Source organism: Lactuca virosa, chromosome 6 (genome assembly GCF_052849685.1).
Source record: "Lactuca virosa cultivar CGN04683 chromosome 6, Lactuca_virosa_CGN04683_v6, whole genome shotgun sequence".
Taxonomy (NCBI): Eukaryota; Viridiplantae; Streptophyta; class Magnoliopsida; order Asterales; family Asteraceae; genus Lactuca; species Lactuca virosa.
Genome location: NC_136431.1, coordinates 260,099,828 through 260,123,244, shown reverse-complemented (window position 1 = coordinate 260,123,244; position 23,417 = coordinate 260,099,828).

Genomic DNA, 23,417 nt, shown 5'->3' with positions numbered 1-23,417 from the left:
TGGAATAGAATTCAAGAATGTAGTTCTTGATCACTTTTGCGCAGAAAAGGGAATTGTGCATCAATATAGTTCCATTCGCACACCTCAACAAAACGGTGTTGCTGAATGGAGGAATCTAACGCTGCAAGATGCTGCAAGGACGATGTTGTGTGACTAAAAGTTACCAGTTTTCTTTTGGGCTGAGGCGATCAACACTGCTTGCTATATTCAGAATCGTGTTTTGATCAACAAAGCTCAGATGAAGACTCCGTACAAAATTCTATACATTCACAAGCCATCAGTCAGCCATTTCAGCGTATTTGGATGCCCTTGTACCCTTCTTCACCTGGAGTCCAACCCCAAGTTCAATGCCAAAGCTGATGACTGCTATTTTGTGGGGTATGTTGTTCGCACTGCATACAGGGTCTACAACAAAAGAATAAAGCGAATTGTAGAATCCTTCGATGTGCGCTGGTTGGAAGAGAATGAAACGGATGCTAGAGTGGGTCCTGATTGGCTGTTTGATTACACATCTTTGTTCAAATCGTTCAATATGTATTCAGATAGTTTATCTGGTTCTACTTCTGGTTCGAAGATTGTACCTGAAGATGAAGACGAAGAGGTTGTTTACAGACCGACGATAGTTTCTTCTGCAATTCCTTCGGTGGAGTCATCTGTTCCAATTACTAGTCCAGAATCTCCAAGTCCACAACATGCTCCAGATGCTGATGTCACTCCTCTTACTCCTGATGAAAGAGAGTTCATGTCACGAGATGCTTCCGCTGTTACTCAAAATTTTATGGAACTTCTCTTTCCTGAGCAAATTGCAAATGAGTTTGTGGCAGATCCTACTAATGAGACAGGTTCATCTGAAGTGGATCATTCGGCAGATGATGGAGTTATCAACATTCACAATCTTCCCGTTTCACTCAATGACATCAGCCAGGGGATACCTTCACGCATTCAACGCGATCATCCGATCGATAATGTCATTGGCCAGTTGGGTGATGGTGTTAAAACAAGAAGCCAGAGTGGAGATGTCAATACATGTCTCTATTCTTGCTTTATCTCTCAAATAGAGCCAAAGAACGTTGAAATGGCTTTGAATGAGCCCAACTGGGTAGATGCTATGCACGAAGAGTTAAATCAATTTGAAAAACTTGGGGTTTGGAAGATGGTTGAACTTCCTAAAGGCAAAAAGTCTCTTGACACTCGTTGGGTATACCGCAATAAGCAAGATGATTCCGGAGTCATAGTGCGTAATAAAGTGAGATTGGTGGTTCGTGGGTTTAGACAGATTGAGGGTCTTGACTACACTGAGGTTTATGCTCCGGTGGCTCGCTTGGAGGTTATCCGTATCTTCCTTGCATACGCTTCCTACAAGAACTTCACTGTTTATCAGATGGATGTCAAGACAACCTTCTTGTATGGAAAAGTGAAGGAAGAAATCTACGTTGATCAACCCCCTGGGTTTGTTAACTTGAAGCTTCCCAATCATGTCTACAAGTTGGACAAGGCGTTGTATGGGTTACATCAAGCTCCTCGAGCGTAGTATGCAACTCTCACAAAGCACTTGCTCGAACATGGATATTCTCGCGGCACTATCGATCAAACTTTGTTCATCAAGCATGTGGGTAATGATCAGATTCTAGTCCAGATCTACATTGGCGAGATTATCTTCGGGTCTACAAGTCCACAGCTTTGCAAAAAGTTCGAAGTAGTGATGAAAAAGAGGTTCGAGATGAGCTCGTTAGGCGAAATGACCATGTTTTTGGGGCTTCAGGTCCAATAAAGATCAACCGGAATCCTGATCCATCAAGCAAAGTATGTGGTCGATATACTTGAGAAGTTCGGGTTTCAAGACGCAAAACCTGCTTTGACGCCAATGGCCGAAAGACCTCTGCTGACTCCAGATACTGATGGCGAATCCGTAGATCAAACTCACTACAGATCAATGATCGGTTCGTTGATGTATCTAACTGCAAGCCAACCAGACATCATGTTTGCAGTTTGTCAATGTGCACGTTATCAGGCTAATCCTAAACTTTCACATCTTATTGCTGTCAAAAGAATCTTTCGGTACCTCAAAGGCAGCCCAAAATCGGGTCTTTGGTATCCGAAAAATTCTGAATTTGATTTATATGCATTTGCTGACAGTAATTATGGAGGCTGTGAGCTTGACAAGAAATCTACGTCTGGGGGGTGTCAATTCCTTGGTGACCGGCTAGTGTCTTGGCAGTGCAAGAAACAGCACACCGTCTCAACCTCAACAATAGAATCAGAATATGTTGCTGCCTCTGCTTGTTGTTCTCAAGTTATATGGATCCAACATCAGCTGTTGGATTACGGTTTGAATTACTTAGAAACCCCTATATTCTGTGATATTGAGGCTGCAATTCAGATTGCTAAAAATCCAGTCCAACATTCGAAAACCAAGCACATTGACATCAAAATTCATTTCATCAGAGATTGTTATGAGTGTTCGCTCATTCGGCTGGAACAGGTTCCCACTGCTAATAATATGGCGAATCTGTTCACAAAGCCGTTTAACAAAGCTCGATTCGATGTGCTTGTGAGCTTTTTGAAAATGATTCGTTTTGAGGACCAATTTTTGTTTTAGGTTAGTTTAAATTTGCGCATTTTAATTTGATTCTCATCTATGTACAAATTTAGGGGGAGAAATAAACAAAAACCAAACAAAAATTTGAAAATTTAAAAATCCAAAAACATTAAAAAAATCAAAAAATCAAAAATATGTTGCTAACAGTTTTTGTTTGTAGGTGATGTTTAGGGAAGTGATATAATCAAGTGATAACTGACAATCTGAATCTGTGTAAGATGCCAAAAGTTTAATTCTCTAAGCTCTGTGTTCGATGCACTGGTAGGCACGAAAGTTCTCAAAATGGACCCGACTAGGATCAGATGAACTTAAGGAATTTAGAGACCTGACAAATCTTAACCTAGATAGTTCCATTTGGCTAGACAATACGTCGCTTGGGTAGGTTGATCAGAGAGATATAAATGAGAATCTGCGGATACATTAAAAGATCTGTATCTAGAACTGTGGATTAACCTTTCCTCGATGTGCGGACTCTGTCCGTAATTCTGGTACTGACGGGGCAACTGGGGAATTCCAATAAGTTAGGTCTGTAGAAAATTATTTTCTTTCTTTCTATCTGTTAGTCATATGTTGCTTCCTCTACTGATTGGAAGAGATCTGACCTGGAATGCAACATATGCAACTCTATTTCTCTGCATCTTCTATCTATGCAATTCTTTCTACCTGTTAGCCATATGATGTCTCCTTTGCGTGATTAGCAATCCGACCTGGTACACAACATATGCAACTTTCTACTTCTCAATCCCTCTAAACTCTAGTTAGTCATATGTTTCACTCTCTGTGTGATTGGAAGAGATCTGACCTGAGTGTATAACATATGCATTCTAAATCTAACTTCTTCCTTAATAATTGTCTGCTCATCTGGTGTAAGGAGTATTCTGGAAGAACTTGATTACTGGGGTATATCAGGAAATGGGAAACGCGTTCTAATACAATTAAAATTGAACATTTTATAGATTGTTTGTAGATCTCGCTGTTCAATTTAGGTGGACAATAATATCTTTGATCGTCGTCAACTGAATGGTCTTTTAGGAATATTATCTAAGTTCATAAGACCTAATGACTTGTCACTTATAGTATGTACAAAAATTTATCAAAACCTTTCGTGTTTAAGTGGACCACAATACCGGCGATCGACCAGACATAGACATAAAGACAAAAGTATCGATAAGTGGATTATGGTTGTCTAACAACTTTGATCCCAATATCACAAAAATTATTTTTAGTGTTAGAAAGAGGTGAAATTAGTTTTAAATTTCTGTTAAATTTTAATTTCATTTCAATTTTAATTTTACTTTTATTTTTATTTTTTTATTATTTTTCTTATTTTTTTATAAAATACCTGATATTTTTTTTGAAAAATTTCTTTTATTTTTATTTTTTATTTTATTTTTAATTTTCTTTCTTTTTATTCTATTTTTGTCCTCAAAATGTTTTATTTTTATAAAGGTTTCGGGTATTGGACTTTATTTTGTGGATTGCGGCCCATTGTCTTTTGGACCGGGTATATAAAGAAAAGGATACATCCGAAAACCACTTTACTCTTCATTTTCTTCTTCTTGGCCGCAAACTCCTAGATTCTCTCTCTCAATCCAAAAAAAAAATTGTGAAATTTTGTGAAATTAATCCGTTAACTTCAAAGGTATACTGATTCCGATCATGGATATGCTATATTCACATCAAATCGACGTGTTTTCAGGGATTAATCGAAGAAAAATATATCTGTCGGCGTTTACGGCCAGGCCGTTTGTGACAACCGTCAATTTTTTGCCAAGTCAAAGTCAACTAAAGTCAACAAGTCAAACCAGTCAACTCATCTAACCCTTGTATATTAGGGTTTCCATTATGATTCTCATTGTACTACTCGCAATCTTAATATAAAGTATCACTTAGAGTTTTCACGTGTTCGGAAGTTCTAAACCCTAATCAGGGTAAGTGATGAATCTACTCGATAAAACATTATTCCATACCCCTCGAGAGCGTATAACATTCATAACAAGGCTTAACAGAGTGTAAGAACCTTGCGTTGCGAAGCCAAACACTCAAAAAGGTCACAAAAGAAGTCTCTCCCAATCTCTTTCACTCTAACTCTCCCAAAACTCTCTAAGTAGGAGAAATCACTCCACGAATGTGAAATCTCTACCAAAATCTCTCTCTGTATGAGAAATCTCTCCAAGTGTGTGAAATCTCTCCCAAATCTCTCCAAGTGTGTGAAATCTCTCCCAAAACTCTCTCTGTATGAGAAATCTCTCCAAGAATGTGAAATCTCTCCCAAATCTCTCTCTGTATGAGAAATCTCTCTAAGAATGTGAAATCTCTCCCAAATCTCTCTCTGTATGAGAAATCTCTCCAAGAATGTGAAATCTCTCCCAAATCTCTCTCTGTATGAGAAATCTCTCCAAGAACGTGAAATCTCTCCCAAATCTCTCTCTGTATGAGAAATCTCTCCAAGAATGTGAAATCTCTCCCGAATCTCTCTCAAAACCTCTTTTGAGTTTTGTAATCATTTGGGGCATCCCGACACTTGACTTGGTGAAAAACCATTCGAAAAGGGGTGATACCTTGGAAAATAGCCTCTTAGGGCCGAAGTCCCTCTATAGGGACCAAACCCTCCTTGAGTCGAAGCCCCAAGAACCAAGACCGAAGTCCCCTTGAGTAGCCACAGCCATCGAACCGCAGCCATCGGACCTGACCGGATCTGCTGAAGACCGCAGCGCTGAACCGCACCCGCAACTGGAGCACCGCACCTGACCCCGCCTTCGGTCCCTTCGGATGAGTCCCCCTGCGGTACCTGCTCGGACCGCAGTCCCTCCCACTTCGGATCCAATTCACCAGCCAAACCTTCCCTGCGGACCTAAGGTTGCTAAGACCGGAACCACACCCTCACCTCGGATTTCCCATTTTTCCACCCGGTTTTCAATCACGACTCCGTTTTAAGCCCGTTTTTAATTATTTTAACGAGCGATTTTCACCCAAAATCATGTTTTAACATATAAAACCCCATACTTCATGAATAATCACGTTTTTGAGTGTAAATCTTATCCAAGAAGAGTGGGTGAAGTACTTGAGATGGAGTGTTGACTTTACTTTAGTTTATGACACAACCAACCACCCACACCCACTCCATGACCAGCCCACACCCCCCCACCATACCTGGTCATTCATCGTCCTTTTCCCATCATTTCCCAACCCCATTCCTTGTCTAAGGCTGAAATCTATCCTCTCTCCCAACACTCTCTCTCATTTTCTCATTCTTCCACCAAAGATTAAACACATTTTTCTCTCTCAACTCTCTCACTAAAATTCGAGATTCAAGGGCCTTCTTCCAAGCTTTTCTTCCACTTTTGGTAAGTATATTCATCCTCCATATAATTATTTCACTTCCTTCTACTCAAATCATAGATATTTTACACAAACATCATCACATTCATGTTAGATCTTCGAACCTTCAAGGCATCTTCTTAGTGTTCTTGAGTTGAACACTACCTTTCTCCATCATCCATCTACTGAAATCACTCAAGGTGAGTTCATACCCCTATCTTTTCATGTTTTTCTTAAGTTTTAAGGGGGGGAATACAAGTTAAACACCAAGAACACAATTAAACTTATTCAACAGCTTTCATCAGAAATGTTTAACTCCATTCACAGACTGTTTTGGTCAACTTAAACATTTTAGTTTTCAAAACTGTATTAGGTGCGAATAGTTCAGGTTCATACCTTTAAAATGACTACTTGCACATTACCATACAATTTTTCTACGATTTATGGTGAGTTTTACAAAACTGCCTATCATTTCAAAAACGAATTCGGACCAATCTGTGAATATGAACATTTTAACACAAGTTAAAGACCTCCAAAAATCATAATAAAAATTATGAACAAACTAGACACATTTTATGAACTATGAGAATTTACAGATTCAGTTTTCGACTTCGTATGATTTTTCTATGATTTTTCTAAAACAACGCAGAACGATTAAAACTCGTTAACAGCTTATAACTTGCATAACACTTTGTAATATGTTGAGCAAAGTGTATAACCATAAGTTCTAAATATTGAATGTATTATCTTGTTAGTTTATCATCATAAACTGAAATTTAGTCATTTATGATAAGGTTTACTCATTCATTTCGAACACATATAATAAACTTCAATAAGTATAGTTTATGGATTTTACTACATGAAAAAGGTTTTACTCTCAAAACAAATGAGTTTTTCATATCCTACGTGATAAACTATAATATTAATAGTTTAAGGATTTTATATCACCAATTTATTCAGAAAAGGTGATTTTACTTCCTCCACGGAAGAGGTCTTAATATCAAAATATGTGTAAACTAGTTAACTTAGGTTGTGAGGCAATTCTCTCCCCGTACGTTCGAGTACGGGATCCCAATTCCTGTAAGTTATAACCAGAGTCTCTTGTAGGGAGAGCGTGATAATTGTGTATAGATCTATATTGGGATTGACACCCCACACCTCGCTGCTAGCTACAGCCGGACTGGCAGGTCTGCGGGTGACTAGAGTCATAGTATCTTAACGTCTGAAAAACGTTGTGCATGTTATTTCTCGTCATAGTATGGTTATAGCGACTCACATAGGTAGTTAACAATCTTTCAAGTTTACATGGAAAATTCTACTTTGAAAAAGGGTTTTACTTCTAAACTAAACGAGTTTATGTCGATTTAAACTTGCATGAATTACTTTAAGTATGGAAAAATACTTGTTTACTCTCGGTCCTGGGATTTAGGACTACATAACTTTTATAAGGAAAATATAGGATTTTCTTTGAATCATATTTCTATCAAAACTATTTCATCTAGAATTGTTAGACTTCAGCTATAATTGCTAAGTGTATATGATAGAATTATATAAGAATTTAGTCACAATCGACTTAGAATTGGTGGACCCGCCTTATCTCCTGTTCCTTGTCTGGTTGTGGACCTAGGACAGACCCATTATATTCAACGGTTTATTTAACTTAACTTTTATATAACTTATATACGCTCGGCGATTATAGAAGGAATCTATGGATCCTTCTAGGGTTCATTATCGCATAACATAGGAGCATTCATTCCACACTTGACTAAGAAAATATTGGATTTTCTGGAAATCATACTCTATCGCTTTTACAAGGAAAACGGTTTCTTCCTCAAACAAAACTCTTATGAACTCACCAACTTAATTGTTGACACTTTTTCAAAACTACTTGTATTCTCAGGAAATCAGTGAAACAGGAAAACCAACAGCATTTTGAGGATGGGACGATAAATCGTCAAACAGTTCATTTTGTCATCATAATGTAATTGATTTGAATCATGTAAACATATACTTTGGTGTAACTTTTTCAATTATATTTATGATGGTTGTATTTACTTTGAGCACTATACATGAAGTCCTCCACCCCCGGACGTTTCCGCCATCCTTGGTTTGGGGGTGTGACAGATTGGTATCAGAGCATTGTTTATAGTGAACTAAGTATATCGAACCACATAAGATATACAAACTATAAATGCATTGGGACTAAGGTCTCTGATTTAACATTTTTCAAATAACTATACTTTTAGAAATAAATAGTTTCTTGTTAAAAGTATACATGCATGCATACATACTAAGGTCAGCATCATTCTAGAACAAAACAAAAGTAATGATTGTTGAATGGCACAAGTAGGCTTGGGGATGTATAGTCAGGTCTGGGAATGACATGGCCTGATCAACTATGTCTAACCCAAAGGTGATTAGCATATGCCCGGGAATGGTTGTGGCGTTGCAACAAGTCTAAAAACTTACCAATTCTATCTACAAACAAACATTGAAAAGCATAAGTCAAACATTAAAATACTATAGGAGTATTTTGTGATACCATAACCAACTTATGTGAAAACTAAAGACCCCTATTAGTAGGTCTTTAACGACTGAGTGCATACGCCAAGGTTATACATAATTAAAGATATTATAGACTCAGAATCTATGACTATTGCTCTACTTCCTGTTCCTTGTTTGGTTGTGGACTTAGAGTAGAGTCATTTATTCGAAGGTCTATTCTATCTCAGACTATGTATAACTGGTATGCACTATGTGATTATAGACGTGACTGATAAGGATCACCCCCTATAAGTAATTATAGGATTAGACGCCTATTAATTATCTCTTCCACTCCTATTCTCGCACGTATAACATAGCAAGATCCTACTTACCAGGCGACCCCTATTTTCCCAACCAGGGAAATGGTGGATGGTTATGAGAAGAATCAGAAGCGGAACCAGAGGTAATCAACCTTCCATGCATAGCCAGGGTTCCCGCGAACCGTTTCGACTACATCGGACCTGTGCCCCGTTGGGCAACCGTGGTCGAGGGTTGGAGTCGACGGCAATGACAACAATCACCATGTGGAGACCAACGAGGGTGCTATGACCTCAACCACGGGGGACCAACTGACAGAGCCCTCCCGGCAAAGACCCGGCGGATCGCGAACATCGGGGATTAAAACAGGGAGACTGCAAACCGAGTTCGAAAACTGCGCGCTACTACAGATCCTACCATCTCACGTACCCGAGACTCGGAAAGAGACTACTATTTCAGAGACCAACTTTCTTTTTAAGACCTTATCGCCGCTCGGGCAGAGGCAAAAGAGTAGCAGGGTAGGCACACGACATTCGAAGAGAGAATGGTTGCAGCCAAGCGTCGATTGGCAGAGCTGCAAGGTGCATCGACTTTGCCTCAGGCATCGCAAGGGACGGATCGTCGTGAGTAGAGTTCATACCACTCACAAGACCTTGTAAATTAGGTTCATGAGTATGCGTTGGTGCTATTCTATTCTATGGGTAAGCACAACACTGCGATTTAAACGATTATACTAATCGAGAGATGTATTTGCTATCAAAACTTTTCCTTGCATGGATGTGAGGTATACCTGCATCGAGGTCAAAATTTTCTCCGAAACCATAATTACTAGAATCATATTAACAAGATGGGCTTAGGACATACCTAACAGACTCGAGGGTCTATTTAGTCTTAATTATATAACTAAGCATACATCAATTGGTCGTAAGAAGGACCTAGCTTGGATCAAATTACAAGGTTTCACGTGAATACAAAACTACTAAAATACATGAGTTTATCATATATAGACTCTCGTTATGAACTGTTTTTAGAACACCATAAACAACCGAAATACGTTACAAATTGAACTAAGATAACTTAGTTAGAAAACTCGCGACGTATAGCCATTCTAAAAACTCATTATCGTCTCACCTTTAAACATTTTGGTGGAAAGGTGCCTTCTTCGTAGACCAATAGGGTGCGATCATACGAGCGCTAATACACCGGATCCCATCAAAACTCCTCAGCTAAGTGTGTTTGGACAAACATGATCCTAAGATGAGTAAAGCTTAACGCCTGTACGAAACCTACTTCTACCCACTACCATAACTCCGTCTCAGGAACGTTAGTAGAAACACTAAGAATAGTACAGCAATGTGCAAAAATTTATATATGTGAATATAAATCGTAAGAATGCACTTGAGATAATTATCCCCACTCACGAAGACGTTTTTCATTGTGAAACAGAGCTATGTCTTCACCAAGAGGCAACCAACCAACTAGCAAGGCGCCAACCCTACAGATAGACTCTGCTACTTTTCAAGCTGCAGTCACGGCAGCCGTAACAGCTGTCATGGCGCAACTCAATGCTAACAATGCCAGCAGAGATGGAAGCGGTACCGACAATATAAATCGTTGTAACAATCAGGAACACCGGCGGGTGTCTGCCAATGAAGGCGCCTCAGGCCACAAAGCTACGAACAAGAAGCGAATGTTTTGGAACAAAAAGGAGTGCAACCAATCTCAAAGATTCGCTAAAAGACAACAACCCATGGCCACCCCTACAATTACGACAGCAGTTACAACACATGCCTCGACATCAGCCACAACATCTATCGCTCAAGCATCAGACATGCAATATATGGGAACACTTCCAAAGTGTAACAAGTGTAACTACCATCACACAGGAGCTTGCCGGATTCCACGCTGTATCAACTGCAACAAGAAAGGGCATACCGTCCGCTTCTGCAGGACCCCGACCCAGCGCATCGCTTCAACCACCAATACCGGTGTAAGTCCAGTATGCTCCCTATGTGGTGAAACGGGACACTTTAAGAGAGACTGTCTAACCGAGAAGAATGACGGAGGAGCAGGAGGAGTGTGACAACTGAACCAGCGGAAGCCTATTAGGACTTTTGTAATGTTTCCAACGACAAAAACGTTTAAGTACCATATGTTTGTAATGAATTTGGTATGATTGCTAAAATTACCGTCTTTCTAAAAGTAGTTAAAATACTCTCTCGTTCGAATCAAATCAAAGACATTCATATATGACCTTAGGATCATTACCTGGAAGCTGTGACGACTTTGTGCATACATCGGGGTTAATTATAATCAAAATACTAAAGACTTAAAGCAAATAATTCCATCCTGACTCCTGTTCCATGTCTAGTAGTGGGATTTGAGTGGAGCCACCCACTCGACGATTTCACCAATATCAAATTACATGCGACTTACATATACCGCTCGACCATAGAGTGACCTGTTAGGGATCATGATATCAAGTATCATTGCTAGCTATCAGAACACACTCACTACCAGTGCTAGACGCTGTGGTAGGAATCATCTGCAGTAATAATAACATCGAACGAAACGGAACACACTGAAAAGAAACACAAGATACTCTATCACCCTAATGATCACTTCTTACGAATACAACTTAACACATGTTTTACCTAAAAAGATATTGTTGTCGTCATTCGATTTCAATTGATATAGTCCTCAATTTCCTGACTAACCGGCTACGAAAAGACCTCTCACCTAATCTCGAAAAACCTTCGTCTCTCATAAACACAAATCCAACACGGACCTTCGGGCCATCTCTCGCTGTGAAACCCAAAAAAAACACTCACCAGAGGAGTATTATACCTTCTGAAACCTTACCACAAGTATTTACAGAAGACCCTTCGGGAATGTCACGCATGCAGCAGATAAGGTTCAAGCACAGAAGCTTGGGACGAGTACGGTTAGTCTACCACTACTACGTGTATACGCGAGGATAATGTATAATTAAGATTCTACGGACATTAGATGTGTGCTTCCGCCCTATCTCCTGTTCCTTGTCTGGTTGTGGACTTGGGGCAGAGTCACCCATCCAACTGTCTCACCAACCTTAATTACATACGACCTATTTACGCAAGTTGATGATAGATGGACCAGGTACGAGTCCTACCATGAACTTCGGGACCAGGTTACCCAGGAGTGCAAGTAAACGCCCTATCATCCGAATAAGTCTAGTCGTGTAAACCGAACCCATATGTTCCCTACCGATCTAATCAAACGAGAAACACTAAAGCAGACCCTATGCAGCGTTCCGAGGAGAAGTTATCACTTATGACTTAGTACAAATTCGAGAAAGGCTGAAAGCATCTCGAGAACACGGCAAAACACAAATAAGTCTTATCATCTATATAAAAACGCAGGGTTTTTACTAGCGAATCTATGATGGCTAGTGTAAACATTATGGTCATGTATCATTAAGATTCTATGGACTTAGAATGTGTGATTCCGCCTCATTTTCCTGTTCCTTGTTTGGTTGTAGGCTTAAGGCGGGGTCACCCATCCAAATGCCCTTGTAATCTTAATGATATACGACTAGTTTACATCAAGCGATTATAAAAGAACTGGTAGGACTCATAATGCAAATCTCGTCATAATTTGTTGAAACATTCGTAATAGTGGAACTCGCTAACTACATTATAAGATACTCATAGTGGTAATACCAAGTATAAAGCAGAGAGCATAAAGGCACACGTAGAATACACTATCATTCCAAAACAATAACTCCTTTTAAATCGACTCAGCTCAAGTTACAATAAGAAATTCCAAGGTCGTCATTTAACATCAGGCGGGTTATTCCCCACCATAACCAATTTCTTGTACCACGAAAAGTTCCCCCATCTTTCCTCCAAACTCTTGAAGTCCCAGTCAAAACACTAATTTCGGGACGGAATTCTTTCTAACGGGGGGATGATGTGACAACCGTCAATTTTTGGCCAAGTCAAAGTCAACTAAAGTCAACAAGTCAAACCAGTCAACTCATCTAACCCTTGTATATTAGGGTTTCCATTATGATTCTCATTGTACTACTCGCAATCTTAATATAAAGTATCACTTAGAGTTTTCACGTGTTCGGAAGTTCTAAACCCTAATTAGGGTAAGTGATGAATCTACTCGATAAAACATTATTCCATACCCCTCGAGAGCGTATAACATTCAGAACAAGGCTTAACAGAGTGTAAGAACCTTGCGTTGCGAAGCCAAACACTCAAAAAGGTCACAAAAGAAGTCTCTCCCAATCTCTTTCACTCTAACTCTCCCAAAACTCTCTAAGTAGGAGAAATCGCTCCAAGAATGTGAAATCTCTCCCAAAATCTCTCTCTGTATGAGAAATCTCTCCAAGAATGTGAAATCTCTCCCAAATCTCTCTCTGTATGAGAAATCTCTCCAAGAATGTGAAATCTCTCCCAAATCTCTCTCTGTATGAGAAATCTCTCCAAGAATGTGAAATCTCTCCCAAATCTCTCTCTGTATGAGAAATCTCTCCAAGAACGTGAAATCTCTCCCAAATCTCTCTCTGTATGAGAAATCTCTCCAAGAATGTGAAATCTCTCCCGAATCTCTCTCAAAACCTCTTTTGAGTTTTGTAATCATTTGGGGCATCCCGACACTTGACTTGGTGAAAAACCATTCGAAAAGGGGTGATACATTGGAAAATAGCCTCTTAGGGCCGAAGTCCCTCTATAGGGACCAAACCCTCCTTGAGCCGAAGCCCCAAGAACCAAGACCGAAGTCCCCTTGAGTAGCCGCAGCCATCGAACCGCAGCCATCGGACCGGACCAGATCTGTTGAAGACCGCAACGCTGAACCGCACCCTCAACTAGAGCACCGCACCTGACCCCGCCTTCGGTCCCTTCGGATGAGTCCGCCTGCGGTACCTGCTCGGACCGCAGTCCCTCCCACTTCGGATCCAATTCACCAGCCAAACCTTCCCTGCGGAGCTAAGGCTGCTAAGACCGGAACCACACCCTCACCTCGGATTTCCCATTTTTCCACCCGGTTTTCAATCACGACTCCGTTTTAAGCCCGTTTTTAATTATTTTAACAAGGTATTTTCACCCAAAATCATGTTTTAACATATAAAACCCCATACTTCATGAATAATCACGTTTTTGAGTGTAAATCTTATCCAAGAAGAGTGGGTGAAGTACTTGAGATGGAGTGTTGACTTTACTTTAGTTTATGACACAACCAACCACCCACACCCACTCCATGACCAGCCCACACCCCCCACCATACCTGGTCATTCATCGTCCTTTTCCCATCATTTCCCAACCCCATTCCTTGTCTAAGGCTGAAATCTATCCTCTCTCCCAACACTCTCTCTCATTTTCTCATTCTTCCACCAAAGATTAAACACATTTTTCTCTCTCAACTCTCTCACTAAAATTCGAGATTCAAGGGCCTTCTTCCAAGCTTTTCTTCCACTTTTGGTAAGTATATTCATCCTCCATATAATTATTTCACTTCCTTCTACTCAAATCATAGATATTTTACACAAACATCATCACATTCATGTTAGATCTTCGAACCTTCAAGGCATCTTCTTAGTGTTCTTGAGTTGAACACTACCTTTCTCCATCATCCATCTACTGAAATCACTCAAGGTGAGTTCATACCCCTATCTTTTCATGTTTTTCTTAAGTTTTAAGGGGGGGAATACAAGTTAAACACCAAGAACACAATTAAACTTATTCAACAGCTTTCATCAGAAATGTTTAACTCCATTCACAGACTGTTTTGGTCAACTTAAACATTTTAGTTTTCAAAACTGTATTAGGTGCGAATAGTTCAGGTTCATACCTTTAAAATGACTACTTGCACATTACCATAAGATTTTTCTATGATTTATGGTGATTTTTACAAAACTGCCTATCATTTCAAAAACGAATTCGGACCAATATGTGAATATGAACATTTTAACACAAGTTAAAGACCTCCAAAAATCATAATAAAAATTATGAACAAACTAGACACATTTTATGAACTATCAGAATTTACAGATTCAGTTTTCGACTTCGTATGATTTTTCTATGATTTTTCTAAAACAGCGCAGAACGATTAAAACTCGTTAACAGCTTATAACTTGCATAACACTTTGTAATATGTTGAGCAAAGTTTATAACCATAAGTTCTAAATATTGAATGTATTATCTTGTTAGTTTATCATCATAAACTGAAATTTAGTCATTTATGATTAGGTTTACTCATTCATTTCGAACACATATAATAAACTTCAATAAGTATAGTTTATGGATTTTACTACATGAAAAAGGTTTTACTCTCAAAACAAATGAGTTTTTCATATCCTACGTGATAAACTATAATAGTAATAGTTTAAGGATTTTATATCACTAATTTATTCAGAAAAGGTGATTTTACTTCCTCCACGGAAGAGGTCTTAATATCAAAATATGTGTAAACTAGTTAACTTAGGTTGTGAGGCAATTCTCTCCCCGTACGTTCGAGTACGGGATCCCAATTCCTGTAAGTTATAACCAGAGTCTCTTGTAGGGAGAGCGTGATAATTGTGTATAGATCTATATTGGGATTGACACCCCACACCTCGCTGCTAGCTACAGTCGGACTGGCAGGTCTGCGGGTGACAAGAGTCATAGTATCTTAACGTCTGAAAAACGTTGTGCACGTTATTTCTCGTCATAGTATGGTTATAGCGACTCACATAGGTAGTTAACAATCTTTCAAGTTTACATGGAAAATTCTACTTTGAAAAAGGGTTTTACTTCTAAACTAAACGAGTTTATGTCGATTTAAACTTGCATGAATTACTTTAAGTATGGAAAAATACTTGTTTACTCTCGGTCCTGGGATTTAGGACTACATAACTTTTATAAGGAAAATATTGGATTTTCTTTGGAAACACATTACTAGTATGAACATTATAAGTACAAAACACACACAGATACATTCTCGGTCCTGGGATTTAGGACCACATAACTTTTATAAGGAAAATATAGGATTTTCTTTGAATCATATTTCTATCAAAACTATTTCATCTAGAATTGTTAGACTTCAGCTATAATTGCTAAGTGTATATGATAGAATTATATAAGAATTTAGTCACAATCGACTTAGAATTGGTGGGCCCGCCTTATCTCCTGTTCCTTGTCTGGTTGTGGACCTAGGACAGACCCATTATATTCAACGGTTTATTTAACTTAACTTTTATATAACTTATATACGCTCGGCGATTATAGAAGGAATCTATGGATCCTTCTAGGGTTCATTATCACATAACATAGGAGCATTCATTCCACACTTGACTAAGAAAATATTGGATTTTCTGGAAATCATACTCTATCGCTTTTACAAGGAAAACGGTTTCTTCCTCAAACAAAACTCTTATGAACTCACCAACTTAATTGTTGACACTTTTTCAAAACTACTTGTATTCTCAGGAAATCAGTGAAACAGGAAAACCAACAGCATTTTGAGGATGGGACGATAAATCGTCAAACAGTTCATTTTGTCATCATAATGTAATTGATTTGAATCATGTAAACATATACTTTGGTGTAACTTTTTCAATTATATTTATGATGGTTGTATTTACTTTGAGCACTATACATGAAGTCCTCCACCCCCGGACGTTTCCGCCATCCTTGGTTTGGGGGTGTGACAGATTGGTATCAGAGCATTGTTTATAGTGAACTAAGTATATCGAACCACATAAGATATACAAACTATAAATGCATTGGGACTAAGGTCTCTGATTTAACATTTTTCAAATAACTATACTTTTAGAAATAAATAGTTTCTTGTTAAAAGTATACATGCATGCATACATACTAAGGTCAGCATCATTCTAGAACAAAACAAAAGTAATGATTGTTGAATGGCACAAGTAGGCTTGGGGATGTATAGTCAGGTCTGGGAATGACATGGCCTGATCAACTATGTCTAACCCAAAGGTGATTAGCATATGCCCGGGAATGGTTGTGGCGTTGCAACAAGTCTAAAAACTTACCAATTCTATCTACAAACAAACATTGAAAAGCATAAGTCAAACATTAAAATACTATAGGAGTATTTTGTGATACCATAACCAACTTATGTGAAAACTAAAGACCCCTATTAGTAGGTCTTTAACGACTGAGTGCATACGCCAAGGTTATACATAATTAAAGATATTATAGACTCAGAATCTATGACTATTGCTCTACTTCCTGTTCCTTGTTTGGTTGTGGACTTAGAGTAGAGTCATTTATTCGAAGGTCTATTCTATCTCAGACTATGTATAACTGGTATGCACTATGTGATTATAGACGTGACTGATAAGGATCACCCCCTATAAGTAATTATAGGATTAGACGCCTATTAATTATCTCTTCCACTCCTATTCTCGCACGTATAACATAGCAAGATCCTACTTACCAGGCGACCCCTATTTTCCCAACCAGGGAAATGGTGGATGGTTATGAGAAGAATCAGAAGCGGAACCAGAGGTAATCAACCTTCCATGCATAGCCAGGGTTCCCGCGAACCGTTTCGACTACATCGGACCTGTGCCCCGTTGGGCAACCGTGGTCGAGGGTTGGAGTCGACGGCAATGACAACAATCACCATGTGGAGACCAACGAGGGTGCTATGACCTCAACCACGGGGGACCAACTGACAGAGCCCTCCCGGCAAAGACCCGGCGGATCGCGAACATCGGGGATTAAAACAGGGAGACTGCAAACCGAGTTCGAAAACTGCGTGCTACTACAGAGCCTACCATCTCACGTACCCGAGACTCGGAAAGAGACTACTATTTCAGAGACCAACTTTCTTTTTAAGACCTTATCGCCGCTCGGGCAGAGGCAAAAGAGTAGCAGGGTAGGCACACGACATTCGAAGAGAGAATGGTTGCAGCCAAGCGTCGATTGGCAGAGCTGCAAGGTGCATCGACTTTGCCTCAGGCATCGCAAGGGACGGATCGTCGTGAGTAGAGTTCATACCACTCACAAGACCTTGTAAATTAGGTTCATGAGTATGCGTTGGTGCTATTCTATTCTATGGGTAAGCACAACACTGCGATTTAAACGATTATACTAATCGAGAGATGTATTTGCTATCAAAACTTTTCCTTGCATGGATGTGAGGTATACCTGCATCGAGGTCAAAATTTTCTCCGAAACCATAATTACTAGAATCATATTAACAAGATGGGCTTAGGACATACCTAACAGACTCGAGGGTCTATTTAGTCTTAATTATATAACTAAGCATACATCAATTGGTCGTAAGAAGGACCTAGCTTGGATCAAATTACAAGGTTTCACGTGAATACAAAACTACTAAAATACATGAGTTTATCATATATAGACTCTCGTTATGAACTGTTTTCAGAACACCATAAACAACCGAAATACGTTACAAATTGAACTAAGATAAACTTAGTTAGAAAACTCGCGACGTATAGCCATTCTAAAAACTCATTATCGTCTCACCTTTAAACATTTTGGTGGAAAGGTGCCTTCTTCGTAGACCAATAGGGTGCGATCATACGAGCGCTAATACACCGGATCCCATCAAAACTCCTCAGCTAAGTGTGTTTGGACAAACATGATCCTAAGATGAGTAAAGCTTAACGCCTGTACGAAACCTACTTCTACCCACTACCATAACTCCGTCTCAGGAACGTTAGTAGAAACACTAAGAATAGTACAGCAATGTGCAAAAATTTATATATGTGAATATAAATCGTAAGAATGCACTTGAGATAATTATCCCCACTCACGAAGACGTTTTTCATCGTGAAACAGAGCTATGTCTTCACCAAGAGGCAACCAACCAACTAGCAAGGCGCCAACCCTGCAGATAGACTCTGCTACTTTTCAAGCTGCAGTCACGGCAGCCGTAACAGCCGTCATGGCGCAACTCAATGCTAACAATGCCAGCAGAGATGGAAGCGGTACCGACAATATAAATCGTTGTAACAATCAGTAACACCGGCGGGTGTCTGCCAATGAAGGCGCCTCAGGCCACAAAGCTACGAACAAGAAGCGAAATTTTTGGAACAAAAAGGAGCGCAACCAATCTCAAAGATTCGCTAAAAGACAACAACCCATGGCCACCCCTACAATTACGACAGCAGTTACAACACATGCCTCGACATCAGCCACAACATCTATCGCTCAAGCATCAGACATGCAATATATGGGAACACTTCCAAAGTGTAACAAGTGTAACTACCATCACACAGGAGCTTGCCGGATTCCACGCTGTATCAACTGCAACAAGAAAGGGCATACCGTCCGCTTCTGCAGGACCCCAACCCAGCGCATCGCTTCAACCACCAATACCGGTGTAAGTCCAGTATGCTCCCTATGTGGTGAAACGGGACACTTCAAGAGAGACTGTCTAACCGAGAAGAATGACGGAGGAGCAGGAGGAGTGTGACAACTGAACCAGCGGAAGCCTATTAGGACTTTTGTAATGTTTCCAACGACAAAAACGTTTAAGTACCATATGTTTGTAATGAATTTGGTATGATTGCTAAAATTACCGTCTTTCTAAAAGTAGTTAAAATACTCTCTCGTTCGAATCAAATCAAAGACATTCATATATGACCTTAGGATCATTACCTGGAAGCTGTGACGACTTTGTGCATACATCGGGGTTAATTATAATCAAAATACTAAAGACTTAAAGCAAATAATTCCATCCTGACTCCTGTTCCATGTCTAGTAGTGGGATTTGAGTGGAGCCACACACTCGACGATTTCACCAATATCAAATTACATGCGACTTACATATACCGCTCGACCATAGAGTGACCTGTTAGGGGTCATGATATCAAGTATCATTGCTAGCTATCAGAACACACTCACTACCAGTGCTAGACGCTGTGGTAGGAATCATCTGCAGTAATAATAACATCGAACGAAACGGAACACACTGAAAAGAAACACAAGATACTCTATCACCCTAATGATCACTTCTTACGAATACAACTTAACACATGTTTTACCTAAAAAGATACTGTTGTCGTCATTCGATTTCAATTGATATAGTCCTCAATTTCCTGACTAACCGGCTACGAAAAGACCTCTCACCTAATCTCGAAAAACCTTCGTCTCTCATAAACACAAATCCAACACGGACCTTCGGGCCATCTCTCGCTGTGAAACCCAAAAAAAACACTCACCAGAGGAGTATTATACCTTCTGAAACCTTACCACAAGTATTTACAGAAGACCCTTCGGGAATGTCACGCATGCAGCAGATAAGGTTCAAGCACAGAAGCTTGGGACGAGTACGGTTAGTCTACCACTACTACGTGTATACGCGAGGATAATGTATAATTAAGATTCTACGGACATTAGATGTGTGCTTCCGCCCTATCTCCTGTTCCTTGTCTGGTTGTGGACTTGGGGCAGAGTCACCCATCCAACTGTCTCACCAACCTTAATTACATACGACCTATTTACGCAAGTTGATGATAGATGGACCAGGTACGAGTCCTACCATGAACTTCGGGACCAGGTTACCCAGGAGTGCAAGTAAACGCCCTATCATCCGAATAAGTCTAGTCGTGTAAACCGAACCCATATGTTCCCTACCGATCTAATCAAACGAGAAACACTAAAGCAGACCCTATGCAGCGTTCCGAGGAGAAGTTATCACTTATGACTTAGTACAAATTCGAGAAAGGCTGAAAGCATCTCGAGAACACGGCAAAACACAAATAAGTCTTATCATCTATATAAAAACGCAGGGTTTTTACTAGCGAATCTATGATGGCTAGTGTAAACATTATGGTCATGTATCATTAAGATTCTATGGACTTAGAATGTGTGATTCCGCCTCATTTTCCTGTTCCTTGTTTGGTTGTAGGCTTAAGGCGGGGTCACCCATCCGAATGCCCTTGTAATCTTAATGATATACGACTAGTTTACATCAAGCGATTATAAAAGAACTGGTAGGACTCATAATGCAAATCTCGTCATAATTTGTTGAAACATTCGTAATAGTGGAACTCGCTAACTACATTATAAGATACTCATAGTGGTAATACCAAGTATAAAGCAGAGAGCATAAAGGCACACGTAGAATACACTATCATTCCAAAACAATAACTCCTTTTAAATCGACTCAGCTCAAGTTACAATAAGAAATTCCAAGGTCGTCATTTAACATCAGGCGGGTTGTTCCCCACCATAACCAATTTCTTGTACCACGAAAAGTTCCCCCATCTTTCCTCCAAACTCTTGAAGTCCCAGTCAAAACACTAATTTCGGGACGGAATTCTTTCTAACGGGGGGATGATGTGACAACCGTCAATTTTTGGCCAAGTCAAAGTCAACTAAAGTCAACAAGTCAAACCAGTCAACTCATCTAACCCTTGTATATTAGGGTTTCCATTATGATTCTCATTGTACTACTCGCAATCTTAATATAAAGTATCACTTAGAGTTTTCACGTGTTCGGAAGTTCTAAACCCTAATCAGGGTAAGTGATGAATCTACTCGATAAAACATTATTCCATACCCCTCGAGAGCGTATAACATTCAGAACAAGGCTTAACAGAGTGTAAGAACCTTGCGTTGCGAAGCCAAACACTCAAAAAGGTCACAAAAGAAGTCTCTCCCAATCTCTTTCACTCTAACTCTCCCAAAACTCTCTAAGTAGGAGAAATCGCTCCAAGAATGTGAAATCTCTCCCAAAATCTCTCTCTGTATGAGAAATCTCTCCCAAATCGCTCCAAGTGTGTGAAATCGCTCCAAGAATGTGAAATCTCTCCCAAAATCTCTCTCTGTATGAGAAATCTCTCCAAGAACGTGAAATCTCTCCCAAATCTCTCTCTGTATGAGAAATCTCTCCAAGAATGTGAAATCTCTCCCGAATCTCTCTCAAAACCTCTTTTGAGTTTTGTAATCATTTGGGGCATCCCGACACTTGACTTGGTGAAAAACCATTCGAAAAGGGGTGATACATTGGAAAATAGCCTCTTAGGGCCGAAGTCCCTCTATAGGGACCAAACCCTCCTTGAGCCGAAGCCCCAAGAACCAAGACCGAAGTCCCCTTGAGTAGCCGCAGCCATCGAACCGCAGCCATCGGACCGGACCAGATCTGTTGAAGACCGCAGCGCTGAACCGCACCCTTAACTAGAGCACCGCACCTGACCCCGCCTTCCGTCCCTTCGGATGAGTCCGCCTGCGGTACCTGCTCGGACCGCAGTCCCTCCCACTTCGGATCCAATTCACCAGCCAAACCTTCCCTGCGGAGCTAAGGCTGCTAAGACCGGAACCACACCCTCACCTCGGATTTCCCATTTTTCCACCCGGTTTTCAATCACGACTCCGTTTTAATCCCGTTTTTAATTATTTTAACGAGGTATTTTCACCCAAAATCATGTTTTAACATATAAAACCCCATACTTCATGAATAATCACGTTTTTGAGTGTAAATCTTATCCAAGAAGAGTGGGTGAAGTACTTGAGATGGAGTGTTGACTTTACTTTAGTTTATGACACAACCAACCACCCACACCCACTCCATGACCAGCCCACACCCCCCCACCATACCTGGTCATTCATCGTCCTTTTCCCATCATTTCCCAACCCCATTCCTTGTCTAAGGCTAAAATCTATCCTCTCTCCCAACACTCTCTCTCATTTTCTCATTCTTCCACCAAAGATTAAACACATTTTTCTCTCTCAACTCTCTCACTAAAATTCGAGATCCAAGGGCCTTCTTCCAAGCTTTTCTTCCACTTTTGGTAAGTATATTCATCCTCCATATAATTATTTCACTTTCTTCTACTCAAATCATAGATATTTTACACAAACATCATCACATTCATGTTAGATCTTCGAACCTTCAAGGCATCTTCTTAGTGTTCTTGAGTTGAACACTACCTTTCTCCATCATCCATCTACTAAAATCACTCAAGGTGAGTTCATACCCCTATCTTTTCATGTTTTTCTTAAGTTTTAAGGGGGGGGGGGGGGAATACAAGTTAAACACCAAGAACACAATTAAACTTATTCAACAGCTTTCATCAGAAACGTTTAACTCCATTCACAGACTGTTTTGGTCAACTTAAACATTTTAGTTTTCAAAACTGTATTAGGTGCGAATAGTTCAGATTCATACCTTTAAAATGACTACTTGCACATTACCATACGATTTTTCTACGATTTATGGTGATTTTTACAAAACTGTCTATCATTTCAAAAACGAATTCGGACCAATCTGTGAATATGAACATTTTAACACAAGTTAAAGACCTCCAAAATTCATAATAAAAATTATGAACAAACTAGACACATTTTATGAACTATCAGAATTTACAGATTCAGCTTTCGACTTCGTATGATTTTTCTATGATTTTTCTAAAACAGCGCAGAACGATTAAAACTCGTTAACAGCTTATAACTTGCATAACAGTTTGTAATATGTTGAGCAAAGTGTATAACCATAAGTTCTAAATATTGAATGTATTATCTTGTTAGTTTATCATCATAAACTGAAATTTAGTCATTTATGATAAGGTTTACTCATTCATTTCGAACACATATAATAAACTTCAATAAGTATAGTTTATGGATTTTACTACATGAAAAAGGTTTTACTCTCAAAACAAATGGGGTTTTCATATCCTACGTGATAAACTATAATAGTAATAGTTTAAGGATTTCATATCACT